We start from the raw sequence: 8228 nt of genomic DNA, 5'->3' as shown, positions 1-8228 counted from the left end.
CCCATATCCCCTTTTAATGGTAACAATATTAATCACTTAATATACATTACCGTCGTCTCTCCTTTTTCATAAATTCTTACCTTTTTAAAAATGGAAGAATCTGTGAATGCCCAGTGAAATAGTCGTCTTCTTCCTCTCTTCACCCTTATGCAAAATTCGATTTTCCATTTTGGGATGTTGCAATCCGAAACGGCATTTTCAGTACAGTTATTTCGATTCAAGGCATATGTGGTCAAAGTGGACCTCTTTCACATTCTATCCCATCTCCTTTGTTTCGTGAAATTTTCGCTATTAGTGTTATTATTCTTCCACAAAAACAACTTGGTGGAAGTGATTGTTTTTGCTCTAGGCCGTGGTGGTGGTTATGGCGGCGCACACGAGAGAAGGAGAGAGAGAATTTTTTTTAGGGTTTTTGCGAAGATGAAAAATATATCTATTTGTGTATGTTCTATGATATAACTACCAATTGTTGTGGTTGGTGGTGTATTTTTGTAAGTTTTTCTATATATTTGTGTATTTTGTTCAAATTAATTCCATCGGTTCATCTAGTTTCAAATACACGGGTGACGCAAATACATGGTAAGTTTTCTATATATTTATGTATTTTGTTCAAATTAATCCCATCAAATACATGGGTGATGCAAATTGTTACTCACACAAATACATGAGATTTAATATAAAATACACGGGGTTTGATTGGAAACTTCAAATACATTAGTTATGCTATCAAATACATGGGTAAATAAAAAACGAAATCAATATTGAAAACTTCAAATACATTACCACTAAATACATGGGTGATGCAAATTGTTACTCACACAAATACATGATATTTAATATAAAATACATGAAGTTTGATTGGAAACTTCAAATACATTAGTTATGCTATCAAATACATGGGTAAATAAAAAACGAAATCAATATTGAAAACTTCAAATACATTGGGCATTGTTGAATGTTTTCAAATTTTGAATTTTTGATTTTTTACGTTTGAATGTTGAATATTGGATGAAGGAATAAAAAACGGTTATGGAAAAGAAATCTAAAATCTGATTTTGTGCAAAAGTATGGTAAAAAATACCAATTAATAACTAATTAAATGATCCCACCGTTATGGCCTAAAATCAAGGGATATGTTTTCTTTTTTTACTGTGTTTCTACGAATTTACACGCATCAAATACATCCGAAAAAATACCTTAATTTGGGAAAACATAGTTACAAATGGTAATATTTAAAAGGGTAGCTATAAATGATAGGAAACTACCATAAGGTATTCATTTGAGTAATTTTACCATTTATTAGCTCAGTCCATCTTGCCCATCAAATTTAATCCATATAAAAATTGGGTTGATATGTAGCCTACATTTGACCCATGAGAAATCTTGTCAAAATTTGTTTGATATGTTATATATTGTCATAATAAAAAAAAATTTTAAAAAAAGTTTTATTAGGTACTTAAACAAAGAAATTAAAACGTAATAGTAATAATTTGACAAATATTAACTCATTTCAACCCAAATAAAACGGATCATTTATTAACTCATCCCATTGTGACCCCTCCCCCACGCCCCCAACACACACACTCAACCAGCTCATTTAACACCTTTGTCGGTAACTATGCCATAGAGCTTGTGAAAGTGTAGTGCGGTGAAAATCTGATGATCCAAAATGTTTACGGGAAAATTCCTTTTACACCCTTTTAACCAATTATAACATAAATATTAAATAAGACTTGTATAGGTCACTTGCATGTCATTTAGTCTGAGGATACAAAAAGAATTTCACAGTACCATGAGAGCTAAATTCATTCCTGAATTGATGCTTTCACAATGTGATGAATTTAGACTAGAAAAAGATTTCAACTTTGTGTGGGAAAGGACATAGAGTAATAACGGTGATCATATGCCTACGTTGAATTCTACGCCACGTTTTATTTCCATAATAATAACAAACAGTTCGTTTTAGATTAATGAAGTTGTTAACTTATCAGCCAGACACTTCACTGTTTAATGTAATAATATGATCATTTCTTAATAAAACGTTCAAACACTTTTATACGACCAAAATCTTGTCATTTCCCCCCTTCTATTTTTCTTGGGGATCACAAATAACAATTTTGACCCAACAAGAAAATAAAAAAGGAAAAATAATTCAACCTTCTAAAAAGTCGTAATGATCTAATTCAACGGTAGAAAAGAAATAAGAGAAAATTTTAACCTTGGATTCTTGATGCTTTGTTTACCAAGTTAGCACTGGCCTCATGCATATGCTTAAAACGGGTTCTAAAAAGAGACTTTTAAGACACAAATTTCAAACCCTTTTTCCTCAAATCCTACTTTGGATTTCACCTTTTCATATATTGACCCTTTTTTATTTTGATGTTATTATGTTATATACACCGTCAATGTAAATAATATTTATATATATTAGTCTCTTCGTTCAAATTTATGTGATACTTTTTGCTTTTCAAGAGTCAATTTGACTAAACTTTAAAGCTAAATTGGATTAGATTAAGTCAATATTTTAAGATTTAAAATTTATATATTTGAAAACTACATGAAAAGTACTATCAATTGCAACTTTTCTCATATCATTTGGATGAAAAAATACTTCTTAAAATGTTGGTCAAAGTTCATGTGGTATGAATTTCGATAAACGAAAAGTATCACATAAATTGGACAAAGGTGGTATTAGTCTTTCGAAAAGATATTTACGTGTAAGATCTTTAAAATATGAGTTTTGAATTTTGAAAATAAGATAGACTACCCGTCACAACAAATAAATGTAACCTAATAATATATATATAAAAAATTATTACACTGGCAATGTATAGAATTTAAACCCTTTTCTTTACATATATCTTTAAAAGTTTCAATCTCCCAAAATTCTCTCTTATGCAACATGTCAGGAAGCAGTGTAGTTTTCAATGAGTTTTCACATGAGTCCTTTTTATATATTTAAAGAGAAAAAGAAAAGAGGAGCCCGAGTGAGGACCCTCATTTTAAGACTTGTTTGTTCAGTCTTTATTTTCTTGAAATAAATATGTTGGTCTAAAGATGAGTCTAAATTCTAGTCGTGTTTGAGATTCGAGCTATACAGGGTGTCATGCATTCACCACATGAATTGGGGTCAATTATATAACCATATCCTGATATCCATTAATTTCTTTTAGTTCTTACTGCTGCAAAACCCAATGCTAGGTCACATACTGTGTCATATAATATATGATCATCTCCATCCAGGTAGAAACATGGTTACGGCAAGAGTCTCAAATAGGCGGGTTGAACTGAAATTGAGCATATTAAAATTGACTGAATTTATAAATAAACGGGTCATGATTTGTCCAAAAGTTACTTGGACTAAAATGCATTGGGCGAAAGTGAGCTAAAAATCGGATCTAACTCAACTTGCCTAATTCTTACTAAGTTTTAAATTTCTTGTTTGTTTTCTTATAATTTGTTTGAGTACCTAATAAAACTTTTTTTCCATATTTTATGACTATGTATAACATATCCAAAAATGAAAAAAAAAACTTTTTTAAAAATATTCAGACAAAGTTTTTAATGGGTCATTCTGGATTGTATACCACCCAGTTTTTAAATGGGTTGAATTAAGCAGATCAAATGGATTGAGTTAATTAAATAAGAGGATCGTTAACCTGCCCAAACCTAAATGGGTTGGGCGGGTCATGATTTTATGAGATGATTTTGCCACTCCTAATTACGCATACAACATATAGCCGAACCCAGTAATTTTAACTTAAACAATATATTATACTTAAAATTCATTAAACAAACACCCAATTACTAAGACTTAAAATCCTCATTCCAAATTAAGCATCCATAAAATTGAAATCCTATTTTCGCCTCTCAATCCATCCTCCTCTTTGAAAGGGTGTTGTGTGGCGGTCGGTGGTGGATGACTCCATGTGTCGTTGTTCGTGTTCAGTGCTCCAAATTACACCTAAGATTTTAATCTTAATTTTTGTATTATGTGTGTCTTTGACAAAATTCGATGCAGAAGAGTGTCCACGGTTCGGTTTAATTCACTTTTTATTTTTAAAAGACACCAAACAATTATGTCATCAGTCTACAAATGTACAAAACCAAATCCAATGAAGTATATACACGCACATAAGAGACAGACCCTGTACACACGTATCAAAGAAAGTGACGATTTTTATGACAATTTTAGTTTTTTTCCGGACGAACAAATTAGAGCGACAAAGAATTAAATCTCAATGAATTGTGACAGTCAAGGGTGTACATAAATTGGGGTCGTTTGGGTTTTTCATTTACCAAAACTAAATCAGTTATATCGGTTTTTATATTTATAAACCAAATCAAATCAATAAATCTCGAGTCTTTTATTATTGATTTTTGTGGATTGGGGTGGTGAGGGTGGGGTGGGGGGTGGATTTTCAGTTTTTGAGGATTTGTTAAATTTTTTTGTGGGTTCGATTTGAAGCATCTTACAACAAAAATTCTTTAATGTGCGAATGTAAACGGCATACTATTTCATATAATCATATGTAATCAAACCATCTATAACAACATCACAAAAGTGAGAAATTTCATATCATATATTATAAAAAATTGATTGAACGTAGATGAATTGTTGCCAAGGACAAGGAAAACATTAGAGTTGTAATAGCTTAATTTAAGTTAATATATATGGATAAAGCAAAAAGTATTTGATATTGGTTTGGGCCTCAGTTGGATAATATTACAAGCCCAATATGGTGCTACAAAAGAAACCAAATACTAATAAAGTTACAGAAATAATCACAAAATAAATTATTAAAAATATTAATGTATAAAATAATCTTAAGCAATGTATCTATATAGTACTAGGTTGATTTAATTTCCATTTAACTTATTTTATTTAATACAAAAACAAATAATTATGATTGGTTCTTTTAATACCAGACCAATAATGATCAAATCTTTTTCTTCAATCAAATCAAATCAAACTAAATTACTACGTGAACTTTTTTTTCGATTTAACTCAATTTGTCAATTTGTCAATCTGTTAGGATTTGTCGGTTTTTTGGTATACCGTTAGTGGCAACAAATCCATTCTATCACTTAAAATATCTATCGCATAGGGCTATTTAATTTGATTTTTGGCTTACTTGATTTTTTAGTTTTTCATGAACATAGGATTCCTATATTATCTCCCGTGTTAGGTGCCAGCATTTTGCTAGAGAAAAATACAGCTGGTAGACTAAGATTGATTGTCAAGCTCATATTGATCACTAATTTTATTATGCTGTACAATGATGTTTTGAGGATAATTCGATTCACGAATTGAAATCTATCTCCACAGCAAGCTTCTCAATTTGATCCGATTCATCATGCTTTGGATATCACCACCTAGATTGTTGATTTCTGAATGGCCTCTCTACATTTAATAGTTTTGTAAATTATATATTGTGGAAGTATCCCCTAGATTTATTTGAGTTGTCCCTAGTGGCCATTTGGTCATTGTTGCCTTATATTAAGTTATCAGAACGTCAAGTTGTACCAAACATATCATCAGGTGACTCTACCAATTCTTTAATAAAAAATAAAAAAATAAAAACAAGAGCCATGTCCCCTTTTGATAGGTGATGAACACTAAAATTTGTGTATCGATTATATAATATCTAGCAATTTTGTAGAACTTTTCCACTTTAAGCATGCTTTTTGTTTTCTTATTTAATTTGAATGATAGTCTTAATTATAATTGTTTAGATAGTTTTGTAAAGCAATTATTATTGTTTATATAGTTTAGTAAATAATGTCGTGTATTTAATTTCATTATTTTGATGTTTGAAGTAACATACCTAACGTATTGATCTGTTAGATTAAGGGAGGCAGCTAAAAGAAGGGCTTTGGAGAAACCTATTTAACTCCAAAGGCTACTATGAGATAACGTAATTTATAGGGCCCAATTTGAATATATTAAATGTATAAGGACCAGTAAGGAATTCATTGTAAATCACACGAGAATAGCTCGTCATTGGCACTTCTGCCCCTATTTTGTGCTGGTCTATAATTTTGCCCTCGTAACAAATAGCTTTTTCACGGATCATAAGTTTATATTTTTGCATCGTAACATCTCACAAGTTATGCCCCGTATGACTTTTGGAAAATGACATGGGACACCTACTTAAGATTTTTTATTACAAAATATATAGATAGTTTTCCTTATTTACAAAACATAACGATATTTTATGAAACATGACTGATTTTCATATATTTTTCATTTTTTTTTTAAGAAAATAATATATTTTAAACTTTTTTTTAAAAAAAAAATTTAAATTTTTTTTTTAAACAAAATTAAATTTTTTTTTTGCTCAAAGGTTTAAAAAATTACCTCAATTTTTTTTTGTATGAAAGCTATATGAAATGTGTATGTGTGAGCGAAATTTTTAATATAGTTTTCAGACACAAAATTGTGAGCGAAAACTTTAAGCCTTGAATATTGTATGAAAGTTGTTACAATGTTGTTGTAGTTGTATTAATTTTCCAGAAACCTAATATGAACTTTATATTTGAAAAATGTGAATGAAATTCTAAGTCTTGAGCAAGATATACACATTTTATATCATTCTCATACATAAAATTTTGAGCGTAATGTTTAAGCCTTGATCGAGATATACACATTTCATACGTGTTTCGTACACAAAATTTGAGTGAACTTTTTAAGCCTTGAGCAAGATATACACATTTCATACACAAAAATTTGAGCGATTATTTTAAGTCTTGAATGTTGTATCAAAGTTGTATACAATGTTGTTGTACTTGTATTAATTTTACAGAAATCTAACATGAACTTTATACACGAAAATGTGAGCGAAATTCTAAGCCTTGAGCGAGATACAAATTTTATACACACAATTTTGAGCGAATTTTTTAAGCCTTGAACGAGATATACACATTTCATACCGTTTCTATACACTAAATTTTGAGCGAACTTTTTAAGCCTTGGGTGAGATATACACATTTCATACAACTTACATACATAAATTTTTGAGCAATTTTTTTTTAAAAAAAAGTATGTTTTGTATAGGATTTGTAATGTTATGTTTTGTAAATAGAAAACTATCGTCATATTTCGTAAATATTTATCTTTGATATGTATATATACGTACTTTAACCATGATTTTTTCCTTAAAGAACTTATAGCCTGCTAGACATAGTAAGACATAAATTAAAAACCAGCCCATTTTAAGGGTAAAAATTGAAGGGGCAATTCACAGAATTGCCCTTCTTTTGGGGTGGTCTTTAAATTTTGCCCCTCATATTTGAAATATTTAAATTTTGCCCCTCGGCTAAAACCCATAGGTTCCAGGTTCGAACCCACACACAGTCAAAATTTTTAAAAAATTCGCCAGGCAGAGTTTAAATTTCGCTATGCCTCCACCGACATACACTTGTGAAGGAATTACCAAAGTTATGCCGGACCCGGCATACTTATGCCTTATGGGCAGACTTGGCATAAGTATGCCGGTCCGCAGATAACTTTGATAATTCCTTCACAAGTTTTTGCTGTCCCAAGATAAAAGTTTGCCCATTAAAAGTATGCCCCCACCGTAATTGTGAAGGAATTACCAAAGTTATGCGGACCAACATACTTATGCCTTATGGGCGAAGAACTTGGAATAAGTATCGGTCTGAAGATAACACTTTGATAATTCCTTCTGAAGTTTATGCCGGTCCGCATAAAAGTTTGCCCGATTAAAAGTATGCCCCCACGTAAACTTGTGAAGGAATTATCAAAGTTATGCGGACCGGCATATTTATGCCAAATCGCCCATAAGGCGTAGAGTATGTCGGGTCCCCGGTGATACACGCGACCCAAACCTTGCCTTGCAATTTTTTTTTAATTTATGCTTGAGCGGGGGTTCGAACTCAGAACCTCACATGATTTGCGTGATGAAATTTCCAAGGGAGTTGCAACGCGAAGGGCAAAAATTAAAGACCAAAGAATATATGAGGATAATTTAAAGACCACAAATATGAGGGGTAAAATTTAAAGACCACCCCAAAAGAAGGGCAATCCGCGCAAAAAATTGAAATTGAAGACCAGCCCATATGAAGGACAAAACGTGCAATTTCTTCGACTTTTAAAACAATTTCCAATGAGACCTTGATTGCAATTAAATCCCCATTCATAGGATTCGGAAATATCGACATTCAACCTTTATATGCCAACCGGCTTTGAACTTTAAATAAAATTG

This window comes from Lycium ferocissimum, chromosome 10, assembly GCF_029784015.1.
Source record: "Lycium ferocissimum isolate CSIRO_LF1 chromosome 10, AGI_CSIRO_Lferr_CH_V1, whole genome shotgun sequence".
In the NCBI taxonomy this organism is placed as follows: Eukaryota; Viridiplantae; Streptophyta; class Magnoliopsida; order Solanales; family Solanaceae; genus Lycium; species Lycium ferocissimum.
Note: the sequence above shows the minus strand (reverse complement) of the source record.